The sequence below is a fragment of the Hylobates moloch genome, unplaced genomic scaffold, assembly GCF_009828535.3.
Source record: "Hylobates moloch isolate HMO894 unplaced genomic scaffold, HMol_V3 SCAFFOLD_11, whole genome shotgun sequence".
Lineage (NCBI taxonomy): Eukaryota > Metazoa > Chordata > Mammalia > Primates > Hylobatidae > Hylobates > Hylobates moloch.
The window spans coordinates 78,059,561-78,082,648 of NW_026652286.1; the positions used below are offsets into that span (position 1 = coordinate 78,059,561).

At 34.6% G+C, this 23,088-nt stretch overlaps 1 long non-coding RNA gene across 1 annotated transcript; it reads left to right on the top strand.

Annotated features, from left to right (window-relative positions):
* The first annotated feature begins 514 nt into the window (after positions 1–514).
* On the top strand, positions 515–22,834 carry LOC131384556 (uncharacterized). Its single transcript, XR_009215527.1, has 3 exons — positions 515–554; positions 22,622–22,670; positions 22,761–22,834. It is a non-coding gene; the product is annotated as an uncharacterized LOC131384556 (long non-coding RNA).
* The last annotated feature ends 254 nt before the right edge of the window (positions 22,835–23,088 follow it).

The following is a 23,088-nucleotide window of genomic DNA, read 5'->3' on the forward strand; positions in this document are numbered from 1 at the left end:
AGCTGGTACTACAGGCGCATGCCACCATGCCCAGCTAATTTTTTATATTTTTAATAGAGACGGGATTTCACCGTATTTCGATCTCCTGACCTCGTGATCCGCCCACCTCAGCCTCCAAAAGTGCTGGGATTACAGGGGTGAGCCACCACATCCCGCCGAAACGTTTTTTTAAAAAATACTGCCATATAGAAAAATTGTCTTTACAGATACTCAAGTAACAATTTAAGCAAAATTCTCTCAAATTGATGTAGACATGTAACCTTTCTCCAAATTTATTAAAAGCTCCAGAACGGAGACTTTGTAGACTATACTTTGAGAATTACTTTTCTAGTTACTGCATAATTTCCAAATCTTTTGTATTTGCTGCATTCGAGGATTATACCCACGACAGGAGGGAACTCACTGAAGTCAACCCCTGCAGGTTCTAGAACCTGTTGTGGAATGATTGCGCCTGATTACGTTTCATACCTAATCAGCGAAAGAGCATATTTATGTCTGATATGTTGTCAGAGAAAGCCGTTTTCAGCAATTTTTAAGCCTGCAGTAAGCCACTGGTAAACCCCCTCCTTTATAGCATAGAGTGGCTGTTATCATGACAGTATTTTGATGAACCCAGGATCACGGGGCAGTTGAAGGAACTATGATACAGCCTAGTTTCTTCGGCCACTGTCTCTCCTCCAGATCTTTCTCTAATCTGTGCTGATTGTGCTTCCATGAGTAAAATTCTAACACCAGACAATTGCAGCAATAAACTACATTTCCTTCCAGCCTATGTGCTCTTAATGAAAACTCGCTTTTTACTTATTTATTTTTTGAATTTTTTTTCTTTTTTTGAGACAAAGTCTCATTCTGTCACGCAGGCTGGAGTAAAATGGTGCAATCTCAGCTCACTGCCATCTCTTCCTCCTGGGTTCAAGCGATTCTCCTGCCTCAGCCTCCTGATTAGCTGGGATTACAGGTGTGCACCACCACACTCAGCTAATTTTTGTATGTTTAGTAGAGATGGGTTTCACCATGTTGGCCCAGGCTAGTCACAGACTACTGGCCTCAAGTGATCCGCCAGCCTCGGCCTTCCAAAGTGCTGGAATTACAGGCATGAGCCACTGCACCTGGCCTATGATAGCATCTTAATAGATGAGAAAAACTTGAAAGTTAACTATTAATGCATGGCAGTGTTATGATATTTCATATGAAAATATGAAACAATGTAGAACTATTATTTTTGTCTATCCTATAGAGATACGGTGTACTATTTTTTCCTTAGGGAACATCTTAGTATCTACAGTTGAGGTAATTAATTGAAGTTAAACAGTATCTAATCTAAGTTGTATTGGTCATTAAAATTAAGTTTGTTTTATTATTATTCAAAATGAATAATGAAATAAGGACATGAATAGAAACATGCAGCCCTGGGAGAGTAGAGTTAACTGGAGGCTGAGACAGGGTATTTCCCATTTCCAACTTGCTAAAGTTAAGTCAGGAATCCAAATATGTACAATGACCTCAAAAATGTCAGTAACAATGTGATAACTGTGTGTGGGAGAGAAATTTGATACAAGGGTTCTTTTCCTGCAATGTTAAAATTAATTTAAGCATAGCTATTGGAAATTGGTCTTTGTAGTAAAGAAATAAAACTGCCAAGGAAGTTCCCAGAGAAGAGATTAAAAGCAAGTCCAGCTCTAAGGAGGCAGCACAGAGGCCTAGTAATAACCTACTAGAAAAGAATCAACCCACAAATAGCAGCATTTGCTTTATCTCAAACAGTAACTGCTTCTTTCATAAGTGACACACTTTCCTGAGCAGAACAACTTTCGAGTATAAATTTATGTATGTTTATATAAACATACAATGTTATACCCCAAAGACAAACTTTTGTGATCAAGCATGTCTGCATTCTCATTGTAAATTTTCCAGTGGGAATAAGTAAGAACTTTCACCTTCTTTGTCCTAAATGTAAGACTTATTCATGCATTATTGAAATTCATTAAGTGAAAAAAATGAAAGTTTGAAAACCAAAACATAGAACTAATTCATTTGACAAAGCAAGTAGTTGATCTTGAACAAAGGGGTACAATGAGCAGATTTAGGTCAGATTTAGAGCATCTAGGTTTCGGAGATAAAATTACAAAAAATTTAGCTTAAAGATTTTAACTGGCTTTTATTTGTGATTCTAGAATCACACAACGCTTTATTCTTATAAAATAAAATGAGTGCTCCAGTGAATTGAGTGAGTAGAGGAGTTTGGCTTTATAGGCAGAAAGGGGCCACAGAAAGTAGAAACAGAACAAAAGTGGATTGGGTGTTTTAAAATTACTTTCACTGTAAACGTTAAAGCCCGGGGATTTCCTTATCACGTCAGCTAAAACTGGCCTGTTTGGGGATTTGGATATTATCTTTTTATCTCTCCTAATTTCTTGGAAAGTCAGATAAAAAACAGTTTTGGCTTGGTGATATGAAACTTCAGCATGAGTAACTCCATTTTGGTTTGGTCTGTTGAGCCTAGTGCAGGAGCTCATTCTAAAGCAATAACCTCCTGTAAATTCTACTTAACACAAGTAAAAAGGTTGTTTTCAACTGCTTTAGGCATCTCTAGATACCTAGACTTCAGATTTTCTGGAGAAGCACTAGAAGCAAATCAATTCATTTCTTTTGGTTCTTTATAGCTTCAGGATCTTCATCACCAGAGGGGCAATTTGGGTGATCAGAATGATTTTTTTTTTTTACGATACTACCTTCCACTGAAGTTTTAAGGATTGGAGGTTACACCATGGTGGACCAAAGAACTCTGAGTAGAGAAAATATGTCAGAGTTAACTTTATCTTCCTTTGTTCCTCACTGCTTTTTTTGAGTGGCATCGCTTTTGCTGAACCTAGGGGAGAATTTGTGAGGAGGAACACATACATAAAGGGAAAATAATCACTAGAATGACTTAGTTTGTATTCTACTAGGACAGAAATGTCCTAAATCAGATTTCAGAGATATCTATGTGTGTTTTGAAAATACATATTAATCAATCTTTTTGTTGTTTACTTTTGAAGTGATGTCTACAAAACTAACCAAATAAACGATTTCCTAAAAGGCAAATATGTCAACAAAATTAAGTAAACTAATTGTAATACTTAAAAATAATGACTAATGCTGCACCCAAAGGTTTTCTCTAAATCTAAAAAGATTGTTGTAGGAAAGTTTTTTGGAAAAAAATAAAAAATGAGGTTTAATGCTTTGTTAATTGATAAATATGCAAATTGTACATTAAATATCAAAATGTTGGCATATGGTTTTTTAACAAAAGAAGTTAAATACATTCACTTAAAGAGTATTTACAATCAAATAGTGATTATCTCACAGTCCTAAAGCATATCAATTCTGGAATGCTCAGATCACAAAATGAAATGCTAGTTAAGACAGAAAAATCACAGCTATATAAAGTAAAACAATGCATATGCATAAAGTGCTTGACCTATAAAAATAAAAAGTCTGTAACTCAGGAGAAAAGCTGAGTCATTGATATCTTGCATAATCTGTTTTAGGACCCAACACTGTACATAATGCTGCAGCAATAAAATGCATAATTTCTATATCAATCACTGCATAATCAAAAGAATATACACGAAACTTCTCCACTGCTGTTTATTTGGAATAATCACCCTAGTCATTGAGGCAGTACTCCCAGGGACACACGTAAATCTACTTTTCTCAACCTGCAAGCATTATTTCATCCTAGTTTTAAAACAATTAAGAAACTATGAAATAATGTGAGAAAGCAAAGGCTTGGAACGAAGGGCCTGCCTGTGAGCTGTGTGATCTTGGACAGTAATATTGCCTTCTAAAGCCAAATTCCCTGACCTATAAAAATGGAATAATAATATCTACCTCACTGAATAATAATAATGAGGAGGGTTAGATGGGATAATATTTGGGGCTTACATTTTAATTTTTAAAAGATGAGGTAATTCCAGTAATTATTACAATTGTAGTTAAAACAACATAAACTTCCTTCAAACCCAGAAGTACTATGTAAGGTGTCAGGAATCTCAATTAAGGGTGTTCTTTGGTGATGAGCATGATGGCACCAAGCCTGTTGTATCAAATTGCACTTAAGTTGTAAAGAGAAATTGTTTGGGCCGTTCATATTTATTCTTGAGACTTTCTAAGGCCGTCACCTGTTTGGGTAGAAATAGATAAAGATCAGGTCAAAATCTGATTTTTAAATGTGCATGTTGCAACATCAGTTCAATGTACCATCCTACCAGGTGTTTTGTAGTAAGTTAAGAGCACTAGCTGGGAATGAATGAGACCTTGAGACTTCAGATAGAGATATTTGTGCAGACAGAGATGAGGCTAAAATCATTGCACTCCATAAATTTTCTTGAACCTACTTTTTCATCAGAAGTAACTCCTCCCTATCCTGAAGGAATTTAGCTTCTCTTACATAAAAACATGACAATGAATTCACTTAGGGCATTTTCCTTATATGAGGATATTGATTCTCTTCAGGATTCATCCTTAATAAGACTGGCATTCAGTATAGCCGAGACAGAAAAGCATGAGCTATATTCTATAAATAAATATAGATATAAAAATTTATTGCAATGCTTAAAATATATACACATGCATATATATACACACACATATATACCTATCTACACATGCATATATATACACACATATATACATATATACACATGCATATATATATAAAATATATTGCAATGCTTAAAATATATACACATGCATATATATATGCACACACATATATACATATCTACACATGCATATATACACACATATATACATATATACACATGCATATATACACACATATATACATATACACATGCATATATACACACATATATACATATATACACATGCATATATATACACACATATGTCATAAAAACACACGCATATAATTTATAATATTATGAATAACTAAATGGAATCCAGAATAATACAAACTTCCGCATTTCTTTCTTCCATGCTGAAAGTCATGTACTACTCAGTCCAGTATTTTATGAAGTTTCAATGCATTTAATGATAAGTGTTTAAAAACCTTTTTTGAAGCTTATTACTTAATAGTGAAAGACACAATCAGAGAAATGCATATTCTTTCTGCTGCAATAAAAATGACTGAAAATATACACTGAAAACAATAAGTCAGGCTTCCTGTCTCAGCCAGTAATGTCAGGAAGCTTGTATAAAACATTACTGAAGGTATGAGAAAACAGTATTAGAAAAAACACGCAATGTGGCAATATAATGGACGTGCAGGCATTTATAAAATCTCTTTGCTTATTCTATTTACTAGATTCTGATTCAACAACAAAATAGAATAAGAACAAATTGTTTGTGTTCACAGGCCTTCCAAGCATATCAGATCAAATGACACATACCGAGTAGTACTTATTTATCCAGAAAAAAAAACATACAAAAACCAGAGAAATCGCAGATACAGAGTTCTCTATCCAAGTTGGATGTCAGATTTTGGAAGAAGGGCCCTAGTCTTTTGACTATGTAGCTTATGAAATCTACGGCTGCAGAAATACCGGGGCCTCCTCTAGAAATGATTAGGCAGTGGGTTTCATCATCCATTTGTTGTTGTGTAATAAGGCAGACCAGTGAGACCACTGACCTTATCTGCCACTTCATTATACTTAGTTGAGTGTACATCAGTCCCTCTAATGGTATAATCAGAGACTGGATTCCAAGCCTTGTTGATGAAGTTGTATAGTATGGTAAACCAGTATTCAGAAGCCTTGATTCACCATCTCATCATTCTGTTTACACTGGATATCTATCTTAAGCAATGGTTGTCGTCAGTTTTAATAGAGAAAATTTCAGCTCACAAATGGTCCTGCTAAACAGGAAGCTAAGTCCTTCTCTGTCAGACTATTATTCAGGGTATTAATCACAAACAAGTTATTTTCAGCTCTCAGAGCTACAAAAGGAAAGATTTATGGAGAAAACATTTATCCAACTCTAAATTTCTTCCTTAATTTGAATAAAAATATTTTATAGTGAAAATTTAATTTTCTCCATCGATAGACCACCTTCTTTGACTGGAATAAAAAGTAATCAAGGGAAGAAACTTAGCACGTACGGGCACTTTTAATTTCAACGTCTGCTGCAATCAACTGAAAATGAGTGATTCAGTGATTCCATTGTCTATAAAGATATTCTAACTTATTTTTAATACAGTTAAGCATATAGGAGAATATTAACAAATCTTTTAAATGAGATGAATACTGATTATAATTTGTTTTCTGTCACATAAAGATTTGCTGATTATCTTGTGGCAAATGCTTACAGGAAGTGCTTACATATTTGTCTTATTTAAAAGGAAAAATGTTCAAAACTTTACAGTTTTTTATGATAATCAGTGGTGGCAATTAGTACACCATTCGGTAGTTTCAGAAAACTAAGCAAGTAATTATGTAAATATTATTTTAAAATATATATGAACACATTACTTTTTGAAAGAAATGTTGAAAATAGAAGATCTTGAAAACATTTCTATTTGCATAATTTTGTTGATGAAAAAATATATCAGCCTATAAAAATTCTTAAATGTACATTTCAAACAAATGTTTTAAAATTACCTCACACAATACAATAATTCCAAATGTATCAAAGACCTAAATATAACAGCCAAAATAATAAAAATTTCCAGGAGGAAATAATTGTCACTTTAGGTTCAGCAATAATTTCTTAGTATAACACCAAAAGCATAATCCTTTAAAGCATAGAATGATTAATTGCACATTCTTTATGATTAAAAATTTTGCTCTGAAAGTCACCACTAAGAAAATAAAAATGAAATGCAAGTTACAGAGTGGGAGAAGACATTTGCAAATCACATATTTTTACAGTGCTTATATCCAGAATACAACCCAATAATAAGAACAACCCAATTTCCCAATTTTAATAATTGACAAAAGATCTGGATAGATATTTTACCAAAAATATATACAAATAATTAATAAGCACATGAAAAGATGCTTAATATTTTAGTCATATGGGAAATACAAACTAAAACCACAAAATGAATCAATACTGAATGACTATAATAAAAATTCTGAATGACTGTATTAAAATTCTGATAATATCAAGTGTTAGCAAGTATATCCAGAAACTGATATACTCTTCCCTTGCTGGTAGGATTGCGGAAAGGCACATCCACTTTTAAAAACAGTTTGAGAGTTTCTTAAAAAGTTAAACATAAACTTGGTATGATCCAGCAATTCCCACACTAGGAATCTACTTAATAAAAACGATCACATGAATCTACCCAAAAACTGATATGAATATGCAAATATTCATAGCAAAATGATTCATATTAACCCCAAATTGCAAACAATCTATATGTTGTAAACTGATGAACAAAAAACAAAATGTGTTAACTTCATGTATATTATTTTATGAATGTACCTCAAAGCCATTATGCTAACCCAGACATAAAAGACATATTGTATGTTTCTAATTACATGAAATTCCCAGAAAAGAAAAATCTACTAAGACAGAGAAGAGATTGCTTGTCTAGAACTGTGGGCAGAAGCATGATTTAATTATAATCATAAGGAGACTTTCTGGAATAAGGAAAATATTCTGTAGATGAATTAAGTTGAGAGTTGCACAACTCTAAAATGTATAACAGATCATTGAATTTTATACTTAAACTAAGTGAATTTTATTGTGTGTAAATTCTATCTCAATGCATAAAGAAAGAAAAAATAACTATCAAAAACAAATAGATAAAGTAAAATAAGATCTTTAAAATGTTTAATTTACTCCAAAGAAGGCAGAAAAACAGAAATAGTTAATAGAGGCAGAGAGAGAAAGAGAAAACAAAGATAAAACCTTTAAATCAACAATAGCAATAATTATATTAAACATAAAAGCTTAAATACTCCACTTAAAAAGTATGGGTAGTCAGTTCTTGTGATAGTTTGCTGAGAACAGTGGTTTCCAGCTTCATCCATATCCCTGAAAAGAATATAAACTCATCCTTTTTTATGGCTTAATGTTATTCTCAGCAAACTATCACAAGAACAGAAAACCAAACACCACACGTTCTCACTCATAAGTGGGAGTTGAACAATGAGAACACACAGAAACAGGGAGGGAAACACACACCAGGGCCTATTGCAGGGTCAGGGGCTAGGGGATGGATAGCATTAGGAGAAATACCTAATGTAGGTGATAAGTTGATGGATGCAGCAAACCACCATGGCACAGGTATACCTATGTAACAAAACTGCACGTTCTGCACATGTACCCCAGAACTTAAAGTATAATTTTAAAAAAGTATGGGTAGTCAGAATAATAAAAAAAAAAAGCCAAGTGATATGCTGCTCAAAAGATACATACTATAAATATACAAATCAATTGAAAGTAAGAATTGGACAATATATACCAGGTACACCATAACACAAGGAAGCTGGTAGGTGTAAACAGAATATTATGTAATGATTAAATGATAACTAACACAAATACATAGCCATCCTAAATGAGCATGCAATAAATAACAAAGCTTCAAAATACACTAAAAAACTGACAGAAACAAAATGAGAAATCAAAAAATCTACAATAAATATTGGAGATTTTAAGACCATAATCTTAGTAATTTTGAAAAATCAATGAGTATGTAGAAAATCTAATCAACACTCTGGAAAAATTTGCTCTTACGGACAACTGCAGAACAGTATATCCAATACTTCAGCATACACATTATTTTCACATGAAGCATTCATCAAAATAGACTATATGCTGGGCATAAAATTTTAAATTATTAACAAGATATCTTGAAAGGCCAAAAAAAATTGAAAATTAAACAATGCACCTCTAAATAATCCATGAGTCAAATAAAAAATCACAAGGAAGATGAGAAAATATTATATATTAAATGACAATTAAAAACTCAGTGTATTATAATTTGTAAGCCCCATCTAAAGCAGTGCTTATGCAGAAATTTATGATTTTAAATAATTATACCAAAAAGCAAAAGAGACTGAAAGTCAATTATTTCCATTTTCATATTGAGAAATTAGAAAGAGTAAAATAAACCCAAAGAAAGTGGAATCAAGGATATAAAAAGGATAAGACTTAGGGGTCTTTCCAATTTTATTTCACTGTGGTCCTAGAGAGTATTTGATATAATTTTGATTTTCTTAAATTTATTGAGACTTGTTTTGTGGCCTATCATATGGTCTATCTTGGAGAATGTTCATGTGCTAATGAATAGAATATATATTCTGCATTTGTTGGGTAGAATGTTCTGTAAATATCTATTAAGTTCACTTGTTCCAAGATATAGTTTAAAATCCATTGTTTGCTGACTCTCTGTCTTGATGAACTGTCTAGTGTTGTCAATGCAGTATTGAAGTCCCCCACTATTATTGTGTTGCCATCTATGTCAGTTCTTTGGTCTAGTAGTAATTGTTTTATAAATATGGGGGCTGTAGTGCTAGGTGCATATATATTTAGGATTGTGACATTTTCCTGTTGGATTAGTTATTTTATCATTATATAATGTCCCTCTTTGTCTTTTTTAACTGTTGTTGCTCTAAAGTCTGTTTTGTCTAATAGCTACTCCTGCTTGTTTTTGGTGTCCATTTGCATAAAATATCCTTTTCCACCCCTTTACATTAAGTTTATTTCAGTCTTTTTTTTTTGAGACAGGATTTCACTCTGTTGTCCAGGCTGGAGTGCAGGAGTGCAGTGGTGTGATCTCTACTCACTGAAACCTCCCTCTCCTGGGTTCAAAAGAATCTCCTGCCTCAGCCTCCTGAGTAACTGGGACTACAGGAATGCATCACTATGCCCAGCTAATGTTCGCATTTTTAGTGGAGACAGGGTTTCACTATGTTGGCCAGGCTGGTCTCAAACTCCTGACTTCAAATGATCCACCAGCCTCAGCCTCCCAAAGTGCTGGGTTACAGGCGTGAACCACAGTGCCCAGCCTATGTAAGTCTTTATGTGTTAGGTGAGTCTCTTGAAAACGGCAGATACTTGGTTGGTGAATTCTTATCCATTCTGCCACTCTTTATCTTTTAAGTGGGGCATTTAGGCCATCTACATGCAATGTTAGTTTCAATATATGAGGCACTATTCTATTCGTCATGCTGGTCATTGCCTGAATACCTTGTATTTTTTTATTCATTGTGTTATTGTTTTACAGGCCCTGTGAGGTTTATGTCTTAAGGTTTAAGACATATGTCTTTTTTCCCCTTTCTCTGATGCCTCCTTGAGTAACTTAATAATCAACCTTCTTAGTTCTTTCTCTGGCAATTCAGAGATTTATTTTTTATTTGGATCCATTGTTGGTAAGTTAGGTTATTCCCTCAAATACATTCTTCAAACATTTAGATTTCTCTTCTTCCTCAGGAGGTTTGGTTGTTTAACATGATCCCAAACTTCTTGGAGGCTTTGTTCATTGTTTTTCTTCTTTTTTCTTGTCTTTGTCAGGTTGGGTTAATTCGAAAGCCTTGTGATCGAACTTGGAAGCTTTTTCTTCTATTTGTTCAATTCTATTGTAACTTTCCAGTGTATTTTGCATTTCTCTAAGTGTGTCTTTCATTTCCAAAAGTTGTGATTATTTTTTATTTATGCTGCCTATTTCTTTGGAATTTTTTTGTCCATATCCTGTATTTTTTTTTAATTCCTTTAAGTTGGTTTTCACCTTTCTGTGATGCCTCCTTGAGTGCCTTAATAATCAGCCTTCTGAGTTCTTTTTTTTTTTTTTTTGAGACGGAGTCTCGCTCTGTTGCCCAGGCTGGAGTGCAGTGGCGCAATCTCGGCTCACTGCAAGCTCCGCCTCCCGGGTTCACGCCATTCTCCTGCCTCAGCCTCTCCGAGTAGCTGGGACTACAGGCGCCCGCCACCACGCCCGGCTAATTTTTTTTGTATTTTTAGTAGAGACGGGGTTTCACCGTGGTCTCGATCTCCTGACCTCGTGATCCGCCCGCCTCGGCCTCCCAAAGTGCTGGGATTACAAGCGTGAGCCACCGCGCCCGGCCCTGAGTTCTTTTTCTGGCAATTTGGAGATTTCTTCTTGGTTTGGATTCACTGCTGGTGAACTAATATTGTCTTTGGGATTGTTAGGAAACCTTGTTTTGTCATATTACCAGAATTGTTTTTCTGGTTCTGTCTCATTTGCATAGACTATGTCAGAGGAAAGATCTGGGACTCAAGGGTTGCTTTCAGATTCTTTTGTCCCACAGGGTTATCCCCTGATGTGGTGCTCTTCCCCTTCGCCTAGGGATGGGGCTTCCTGAGAAGCTGGACTGCAGTGATTGTTATTGCTCTTCTGGGTCTAGCCACCTAGTGGAGCTATGGGGCTCCAGGCTGGTACTGGGGAATGTCTGCAAAGAGTCCTGTGATGTCATCCATCTTTAGACCTCTCAGTTTTGGATACCAGCACCTGCTCCAGTGGAGGTAGTGGGGCAATGAAGTGGACTCTTTGAGGGTCCTTGGTTGTAGTATTTTTTAGAGCACTGGTTTTCTTGAATACTGGTTTTGCTAGCAGTGAAGTTGTCACATGGACAGACTCAGGACCTCTGGTTAGCCAGGATGTTACAGATGGTGGAATTAGCTTTTTTTTTTTTTTTTTTTTTTTACTTTCTTGAGTTGTTCTTCTATGAGTTGCTATAATGGCTTGAGTTAGTTGGCCTCCAACCACAAAGTGGCACTTTCAAGAGAGCATGAGCTGTGGTAATATACAGGGGACACAAGCTTGCCCTGCAGTTGCCTGGATAAGTATTTGGGTGCCTCAGGCAATGAGCAGGAACATAGAGCTCCCGAGAGATTATGTCTTTTGTCTTCAGCTACCAGGGTTGGCAGAGAAAGGCTACCAGATGGGGGCAGGTTGGACGTGTCTGAGCTCAGACTCTCTTTGAGCAGGGCTTGCTGCAGCCGCTGTAGGAGATGGGGATGTGGTTCTTAGGCCAATGGAGTTATATTCCCAGGGAGATTATGGCTGCCTCTGCTGCATCACACAGGTTGCGAGGGAAATGGGGGAAAGCCAGCAGTGACAGGCCTCACTCAGCTCCCACGCAACCAGCAAGGTCAATCTCATCCCACCATGCCCCACCAGTAGCACTGAGTTAACATCCAGGCAGCTGGTGGGCAGAGCTGATATCTCAGCCTCCCTGCTGAGAAAGCAAGCAGGGCTTTCATGCCTGCCTCTGTGGCCACTTTTGTGCTTGTATCTGCACTTCCCGTTCACCACCCCCACCTCCCCTCTGCCGGATTCTGCCCAGGAAAATTCACACTCTGTCAAAATTATTACAAAGTTCAGCTGGAAGTTTTCTTTCCCTGTGGCCCTTCCCCAGTTCCAGCGGCAGCTGTCCCCAAGGAACCCTGTGAGATAAAGTCCGAAATGGCTTCCCTGGGTACTGGGATTACCTACAGGGCTCTTCCTGCTGCTTCTCCTACTTTTATGTTTTGCTTGGCTCCCTAAGTCTGTTTCAGCTCTAGGAAAGGTTAAATCCTTTGCCTGAGATTTGGATTTTCAGGTTCCCCAGTGAGGATGTTTGTTCAGAGGTGGAATTTCCCACTCTCACACTTTGGGCACTCAGTTTTTCAGCTATCTCACGGAGTTTGCAGTGGAAAGCCACTTCTTTCAAAGTGCCTGTAAATTCTTTGGGTTTTCTTGGTATGTTCCTGGGGTGGTTCTTGGAGCAAAACTTCACAAAGTGAGTCTCCACATGCTGTTCTGTCCGTCTGAGTGGGAGCTGCAGGTTAGTCCTGCCTCCTATTCACCATTTTTTTGCGATTTTTAATTTTTGTTATTTTAAATATATTACTTTTGTTATAAATGGTGAAATAATAATACAATCTTTAAAAACATTCTTATGTGGAAACAGGGATTAATACAATCATTAATAGAACAATTGCATTTTTGTTTGGTCATATTATAAGGCTCTGGACTCATTATTTGTAAGATATGATATAGAAGAAATTGTAAATGTATTTGAAATACTATAGAGAATAATCAAAAGTAGCTTTTAAATATCCATGTGATCATATATAATTTTAAAAAATTATATGTATATGGTTCTTCTTGAAAAACTAGTATTTATATTGTTTGTAAAACATTTGATATCATCCTTCTAAGGGAAATTCTAGGTAGCTAAATAAAAATGGGAAAATTATTTCCCTTCCTATGTATGTTTTACCCAGTCCTGAAAACTTAAAAAGTATTACATAGTAATATTTTTTCTTTCTCAAGGACAAAATAAAATTATAATAAATATATGTTCGTACTTGAAATTGTACTTTACACGAGTAATTAGCAGATCTTAAGGATACATATTTATCTCTCAGAAAATTATCTGATGTTATTTCAACTTTGAATTAATTTTATATTTTATTTTGTATGTAAAAAAGAACACACAAAGAGATAAATCTCCCATATGGAAGAGTTTGGAATATTTTATGTAGATACCCTGCCCTCAAGAAGGTGGAAATTAACTTCCCAGTCCTTAAATGTGGGCTATACATAGAGACTTCCTTCTAAAGAGTATGGTATGGGAAGGCAAAGTTGGGTGGAAAATGACTCCACAGTAGAAAAAGCTGACAAACACTCCCTCATATATACCTTTGATATGATGTGATAAAAATGGTACTTTTCCTATATGACGTACCTCCCCAAAACTCATATTCCTTGTTTAGCTGTGAAAGTAAAATCAGACAAATGCCACCTCTGAGAGTACTCTGAAAATATCTGACCAGCACTCCTAAATATTGTTAAGGTCATCAAAAACAAGGGAAATTCAGAAATTGTCACAGCTAAGGGGAACTCTAAAGAGATATAAATGCTAAAGGCAGTGTGGTATCCTGGATAAGATTCTAAAACAGAAAAAGAACATTAGGGAAAAGCTAAAGAAATCTTAACAAATTATGGACCTAGGTTAATAATAATGCATCAGTATCATTAATGGTAACAAATGTAATATACAAATGAAGGATATTAATACAGTTATGTGCCACATAATGAGGCTTTGGTCAATGATGAACTGTATGTATGATGGTGGCCCCATGAGATTTTAATGGAGCTGGAAAATTCCTACAGCCTAGTGACTTTGTAGTAGCTGTGGTAATGTTGTAAAGCAATCCATTACTCACGTGTTTGTGTTGATGGTGTAAAAAAGTCACACATTTGTGGTGATGGTGTAAACTGCATTGCCAGTCATATAAAAATATAGTACATACAATTGTGTGCAGCATATAATAATTGACAATAATAATACACTACTGTTACTGGTTTATTTATATACTATACTGTTAATCATTATTTTAGAGTGTAATCCTTCTATGTATTAAAAAAGTTAACTGTAAAACAGCCTGAGGCAGCTCCCTCAGGAGGTATTTCAGGAAATGTGTTGTTATCATAGAAGATGACAGCTCCATGCATGTTATCGTCCCTAAAGACCTTCCAGTGGGAAAAAAAGATAGAGGTAAAAGACAGCAATATTGATGATCCTGACCCTCTGTAGACCTAGGCTAATATTGTGTCTGCTTGTGTCTTAGTTTTTAACAAGTAAGTATTAAAAGTAAAGACAAATAAATAAAACTTGTAAAACTTTTTAGAATAAGGACGTAAAGAAAGAAGACATTTTTGTTCAGCTACACAATGTGTTTGTGTTTTGAGCTGTGTTATTACAAGAGTCAAAAAGTATAAAAAATGCAAAATTTTATAAAGTAAAAAGGTTATAGTAAGCTAAGGTTAATTTACTATTGAGAAAGGAAAATTTCTTTTTATGCATTTACTGAAGTGTACAATGTTTATAAAGTCTAGTGTAGTGTGCTTTCATGTCCTAGGCCTTCACATTCAGTCACCACTCACTCATTGACAACCAGAGCAACTTTCAGTCCTGCACGCTTCATTCATGATAAGTGTTCTATACAGATGTACTATTTTTTATCTTTTTTTTTTTTTTTTGGAGAAAGAGGGGAAAACGGGTTTGTGGTAGCTATCTAACAGGGTGAACTTTAGAAGTTCTCTGAAGTTTTTGCTCAAAAGAAAGAATTTTATTTGGGGAATAAGTCTTAACTAGTTCTGTGCCAAGAAAATGCGTTTTTTAATGTTTTTTTATTATTATTATTATTTTGAGACAGAGTCTTGCTCTATTGCCCAGGCTGGAGTGCAGTGGCTCAATCTCGGCTCACTGCAAGCTCTGACTCCCGGGTTCACGCCATTCTCCTGCCTCAGCCTCTGGAGTAGCTGGGACTACAGGTGCCCGCCCGCACGCCTGGTTAATTTTTTGTAATTTTAGTAGAGACGGGGTTTCACCGTGTTGCCCAGGATGGTCTCCATCTCCTGATATCGTGATCTGCCTGCCTCAGCCTCCCAAAGTGCTGGGATTACAGGCGTGAGACACTGCGCCCAGCCTATTTTTTATCTTTTATGGGGTGTTTTACTGTACCTTTTCTTGTTTAGATCTGTTTACCATTATGTTACAATTGCCTACAGTATCCAGTACAGTAACATGCTGTACAGGTTTGTATGCTACACGATATAGCCTAGGTGTGTAGTAGGCTATGCCATATAGATTTGGGTAAGTACACTCTATGATGTTCGCATGACAATAAAATCGTCTAAGGACACATTTCTCAGAATGCATCCCCATCGTTAAGAAACATGACTGTAATAGGGGAAGCTGCCTGTGGACACATGGCAGTTTTTTCTGTACTACCTGTATAATTTTTCTATAAATTCAAAGCTGTTCTAAAAAATAAAGGTTATTAAAATATGTCCTACAATAACCAAACAAATACCACATATTTATTTTTGAAAACTTGAATATCAATAAAATACAGTAAAAAATGTCATCTATAATCTCGCCATCCAGAGATAATTACTGTTAATGGCCCCATGTGTTTCTTTTACCTTCTTTTACATATAAATAATTTATATTTATTTATTATATATACGGCATATTTATTATATACACGGCATATTTATTATATATACATGGCATAATATTTTGCCGTGTATATGTACCACATTTTCTTTATCCATCCTTCTGTTGTTGGACCCTTAGGTTGTTTTTATATCTTTCCTACATGAATAGTGCTGTAATAAACACAGGGGTGTACATGTCTCTTTGATAAACTGATTTCCTTTCCTTTGAATAAATAATGCCCAGTAGTGGGATTGTTGGATTATATGGTGGTTCTATCTGTAGATTTTTGAGGAACTTGCATCTGTTCTCCATAGTAGCTGTACTAGTTTGCTTTTCACCAACAATGTATAAGAGTTTCCTTTTCTCCACATCCTCACCAGCATTAGTAATTATTTTGTGTTTTTGAAAATAGCCATCTTAACTGGTGAGAGATGATAACTCATTAGGGTTTTGATTTGCATTTCCTGATAATTAGTGATGTCAAACATTTTTGCATATATATATATATGTTGGCCATTTGCATGTCTTAAGAAATATCTGCTCAGATCATTTGCTCATTTTTAAATAGGATTATTTGGGAATTTGGTGTTGAGATGTTTGAGTCCCTTGTATATTCTGAATATTAATCCCCTGTCAGATGAGTAGTTTTCAAATATTTTCCTCTCATTCTGTAGGTTGTCCTTTTACTCCGTTGATTCTTTCCTTTTCTGTGCAGAAGCTTTTTCGTTTAGTATAATCCTACTAGTTTATTTTTGCTTTTGTTGCCTGTGCTTTTGAGGTCTCCTTCAAAAAACTATTTCCCAATGTCCTGAAACATTTCCCGTAAATTTCCTTCCAGTAGTTTTATAGTTCCAGGTCTTACATTTTGGTCTTTGATCCATTTTTAGTTGACTTTTGCATAAGGGGAGAATTGGGGGGCTAGTTTCATTCTTCTGCATATGTTTATTCAGCTTCCCAAGCACAATTTATTGAAGAGACTATCCCACCATGTCTTTAGTGGAAGCTTATTTTCATCTGGATATAAAATATCTTTTTATGTTGTTCCCCCTCCGATTTTTAGAGCAATATTCATCGCAGAATGTTGGAAAAGTCATAAACACGTAAAGACTCAGAAAAAAAACAAGCAAACACCCATAACCTCATTGCATCGAGGAACTAGTTTTTGCACTTTGGCATCTTTGTTTCTCATCTCCTTTTTCTTGTTCACTTTATTTTTATTTGTGATCTATCTAACTTGTCTTCTTTTAAAAAACTCAACATTATATGATAAACATTTTCCCATCATTAAAGATCTTCATAAACGTCACTTCAAAGCCTTCATAATATTTACTTGAATTGACATAATTTCCCTATTGAGCATTTATGTGATCTTTTCCAAAATTTTTGTCACAAATGAAACAGAAAATCATTTCCATGTATACATTATATTGACTTTCTGATTATTTAGTTACTAGAAAAGAGAATGAGGATCACAAAAAGGGGAATAACCAATTGAATAATTCAGAAAGTTTTACTGGTTACGTGCTCTCTAGTGACGTATTTATCTTATCTTAAAGTCGCTGGTCTTGAATACTCAATTAAAATATGTGCTCATTATATGAGTATGAAAACAACTTTGTGAGTTTGATTTGCATTTCTTTTATTACTGGTGAAGTGAAGCATTTTTAAATTTGTATTTGTGTATACTCTTTTATTAACTATGCATATGTGCCATTGGGGCAATATGTTTTTATTGTCTATATAGGTTCTCTATATATTTCAATTCCTTCCTTAGAGTTGCAAATATTTACCCTATATAAATATAAAATATTTACCCTGTATAAAAAAAGAGGGTTGCTTTGTGTATAATTAATTGAGCTTATCTATATTATGCTGATAATGTGGAAAATGTTGATCTCCCATAACTCATACAGTGATAGTTCCTGAACCTATTTTCAAATTGAAATAGTACTGTCAGGAAATGGATTATAGTTTGCTAAGAACTGATTACAGTAGACTCCTAATAAATATTTTGATTGACTTATTGAAACAACCAAATGATTCTTTTTTTGATTTTATAAAATCATATGTTTTATTACAATCTGACATTGTCACACTCCCTAATGTAATTGCCTTTACAAAGGTGCCAGAACCATTATAGTTTATATTTCAACTAAAAACATAGATTTGTTAATTATATTTCTCAGTAAATTGAATTAAACTAATACCTCTAAAGTAACACATGAATAATAGGAACAAGGCATTAGAATGACTTAAATATATTTTGGTTTACTATTTCTGGATGACAATTTTAGCACCTAGCTTATTTATATAAAGAATATAGACTTTCTTCCAATCCTATATGTAAATAAATATTTAGGTAAAGTATGCCAGATAAAATAAACGTTTATATAAGAACATTTAAATTTATTATTTTAGTGTTGGTTCAGTGCCTTCTTGTAGTCCCTGCTAGTGAGATCATCTCTCATGTTTTATTTGGTATATTTCAAATCTTAGACCCTTAAATATCTAAAACCTTTAACATCACTGGTCTCATTTAACATGTTTCCTTAGGAGAAAAATTTGAACTAGGAAAATAAGACTTCTAAACATTAATCTATCTACGTCAAATTACACAATATTTAATTCATTGAACCATTTTGTTTTACAATACCTGAAAATGAAATACTAATCAAGAAGGTTGCCACTATCAACTTTGTGAGTAGGGAGATTGGAAGAAAGAACTTTAAATTTCATGACAATTGCATTTAAATCTTTTTATAGAATTTTGAAGAAAATCTTTTTTTGAAATAGTTTAGTAATCTTAATAAAGTGGCCTTAACATAAATGGAGCCTGTGAATTTGGATCAAATATTCAGTCTGTTTATTTTCTTTTATTTAATTCAGCAATTAAAAATGCAACTCAATTTATTTGCAAATAAGTTTTTGAATGATATATGCATATATATATATATATGCATGGCACTGTAGTGAATCCTATGTAGGTATAAAATTTTAGATGTGGGTATAATATTCCTTTACTTGAGCCACTCAGCCTGTAGTATTTTGCTATGGCAGCCCAAGCCAACTAACACAATATTCTATGTCTGACTCACCCAACATAGTCAAAGAATGCCTGGATATTTTATAAACAATTACATCATATAGTTATTTTTAGCAAATTACTATCACATAAAATCTTCAAACCAGTACCACACATATTACTACTAAGTTGTGTCTGCTCTATTTTGGATAGATATTTATTAGTTTATTTTATATGGAGAACTTTGTGGTTACTGATTTATCATGCTGCATTTTGCTATTTCTCCTAGCTTCATGTTATTCACAAGCTAATGAGCATTTATTTGCTTCTTCATCCAAGTCACTGGTGAACATATTCAATAAACTTGAGAACAGAGCTTTCTGGCATACCAGTAAAAACTTCTCGTCGGGTAGGACATCAATTGATTGGCCAATTTTTTAATGATAAGTATCAGGATGATTCTCGTGGTCTATAGGCCTTAGCAAGTCTTCTCTTCTTTGCCAGTTTTGTAGTGTTTTATCGGTATATGTCATGACAGAGAGATGCTGCTGCTGCTACCAATGGTGATTACTATCACTATTTGTAAAACTCCCTTCCAAAATTTCTCTGTCTTATATTATCTAAAGAATAAGGTCATAATTTGTTAACCTTTACATATCCAGTATCCAGAAATCCATATCATAAATAACTACTCATTCTTTGTTCCTTAGATGAAAATATGTGTTGGGCCTCCTGATAATGTGGCAATAGCAATCAAGTTGGAAGAGAAACTGTTTATTAATCATGGACATACAGTGGTGGTAGTTGTGCCAGTGCCAATTGTTTGATAAGTGTTTTAAGTTACATGTTTTATCTACCAGTTTGGCTAATATTCTAATAAGTATTCTATTTTACCTGCTACCATTTATTGCAAAATCAATAAATTCTTTAACATTTAATTCGTATCAGTTTTTATTTTATGCCACATATTCAAAAATGATTAAGATGGCTTACAAGAACACCAATGATGCAGAAGGACATAATGTACATTTAGAATAAATTTTTTAAAACAAAGCAAAGAAAAAAGTTTTTGCAAAACTGATGGAGCCAGGAATGAAGTCTGTACACAAAGTGCATGCCCTTAAGTCTTAGATACATGTTGGAGTCTGGCTACAATTTGCCTTAAATGTTGGAGCAATCAACAGAAAGAGGAAAATGTGATTCAAAATGCAATTCCTAACACTGAGGTTCCCCAATACCCAAAGCTAAATTATTTAACTCTTTTTTTTTTCCAGGCTGGAGTGTAGTGGCGCAATCTCGGCTCACTGCAAGCTCCGCCTCCCGGGTTCACGCCATTCTCCTGCCTCAGCCTCTCCGTGTAGCTGGGACTACAGGCGCCCACCACCACGCCCGGCTAATTTTTTGTATTTTTAGTAGAGACGGGGTTTCACCGTGGTCTCGATCTCCTGACCTCGTGATCCACCCGCCTCGGCCTCCCAAAGTGCTGGGATTACAAGCGTGAGCCACCGCGCCCGGCCCTATTTAACTCTTTTTAAATGGATGTAGATGAATGGGCTTTTAAAGAAGCCCATTTTGCACTTTAGCTGATTAAGCTGAATGGGCTTTTGTAGAAGCCCTTTTACACTTTAGCAAGTTCAAAAGGCATGAGTCGGAAGGAACTGTGTTGACTTTGTGGAAGTAAGTCACCACAGTTCCTTCCAGTTCGTGCCTTTTGCACTTGCTGCCCCATCTACTTAATGTTTTTCCATTATCAGGCATTATACATTTAGTGGTTTCCAGAAACATTCCATGTAAGCAGATATCAGAACATCCATCCACAAATGTGTATTCATCTGTGTCTATACTATATAATATATACATATAGCATAAAACAGAATGTGTATTCATCTGTATCTATACTATATAATACATACATATAGCATAAAACAGAAAAATAAGTACCTAATTTACAGGAGAATATTTAAAAATCTGCAAATGAATCATATTGACCAGACTGTCTAAATAATGCTAACTTCTCAAGAGTATTAATTTAACCACACTAACAACTCAAAACTGTTTTTCTTTTTCCTTAGAAAAGACAAAATGAGTATTCTCCATTTACTATTTTTTACTTAGCTCCATAAAAATGCCCCGGTCATGTTTCACACACATAAAATATTGAGCATTTGAAATAATAGTGTAACCTCAAGAAATATTAAAGATCCAAAAACTGATCTGGGACTTGAAGAAAATAAATCTGACATTCTATAAAAGTAGAATTTATTTAGCAATGACTTTTGTTTTTCCTACTGTTTATTCTATAGTGCTATAATTTAAACTTCCCATTTCACTGCTTCTTCTTACCTTCATAAAGACACTTTAAATCATCTAAATCATCTAAAGACACTTTAAGGGGCCAGGTGCGGTGGCTCATGCCTATAAGCCCAGCACTTTGGGAGGCCTAGGCAGGCAGATCACTTGAGGTCAAGAGTTCGAGGCCAGCCTGGCGAACATGGTGAAACCCCATCTCTGTGAAAAAAATACAAAAATTGGTCGGGTGTGGTGGCACGTGCCTGTAATCCCAGCTACTCAGAAGGCTGAGGCAGGAGAATCGCTTGAACCTGGAAGGCAGAGGTTGCAGTGAGCCCAGATTGCTCCACTGCACTCCAGCCTGGGCAACAGAGACTTCATCTCAAAATAAATAAATAAATAGAGACACTCTGAGGAAGACAGACTATAAGCTCTTAGAACTTCCTTTCAAATGATCCTATCATGCCCAGAACAAATTCTGTTTTTAGTTACCATGTTTAAAGGACTTACAGAATACAAAGGTATTAATAACACATTGTGTTTGATAGAGAAAATTGTGTTAATCATTCTAAAATTATATTTCTTAAATTACTTTATAAAAATATAGTTACAAATAAGCTATTTGTAATTTTTTCAATTAAAGTAAATGCATCACATTGTGATAAAATATAGAATTTTAAAAACATTAATAGTATGGGTGAAATGCCAATTGATGAAACTTTTTTCTTTTTAAGAATGGAAAAAGAAAGACACTTCTTAAAATCAAGATCATGTGTTAACACAGTGATTTCTTCCTGGGTTTAACAAAGAGTTTAATTTATTATATTTTATTCAAGAAGATTTTTTAAATATTGTGGCTCAGATGGATTTATACAAAACTGTATCAAGCAGTATTAAGCAAGACCAATTAAATTTGCACTAGAAAACTATTAAAAGCATAAATGTAAGAATTTGTAAGGTGTATTTGTTATTTGAAAGAAATGGAGGAAATGTAAGAAAAGAAAATAATAGTTATCAGTGCTTAAAAAAAGCATTTTTATGTAATCTGAAGGCCACATAACCGGCAATTACTTGGTTGTGATGACAATTGTGGTTATTGATACTGACATGTCAATTTTCTACATGTGATCAAGAGTCAGTCTTTATCAAAATCAGAATATAAGCAGTCGTCTAACAGTAGACATTGGATTTGCATTTGGAAGTAATGGATAAATTTAGTAAGAACAATAGTTACACACATACACACACACACACTCACACACACTCAGATGTTCTTCCACCGTCTCTATAAGCTTCCTCCAGAGTTAGAGCTCTCGTAACAATTAATATTCATATATCTTAATATTTATTGTATTGTTTCTATGTAATTTCATTTGATAATCTCACTGATTTTTGTTTTTAGACATTAACTGAAGAAAAAAATGCAGAATAAGCAGAGAAGTATATGATAGGTATGTGAATCTGGGGTCAGGTGTACAGTGCAGGGTTTTTCTGCTATTTTTTCTAGCTGCTAGTTTACCCCTTTAAATTTCTTTCTTTAGGATTCTTTTCTTGTTCAGTGGGTATAACCAATAACAACACAAAAGGAACTTCACAGATATTCAAAATACCAGCAGCAGAATGTTTTAAAATGACAATAGTTACAAATATATAGAAAATCTGAAAAAGAATATGCAAGAATGACTACTATTGCTCTGGAAGGATTGTAAGGTATGAGTGACTCTTTTCCATTTCCAGAATAAAATGTTATTGCATTACAGTTTCAGCATGCACAAACGAAACAACTATGCTAATCTAAATCATTGCTTGGGTATTCATAAGGATTTCCACCGATTTAATGAATTTAGTTTAGACATCGCTGACATTAAG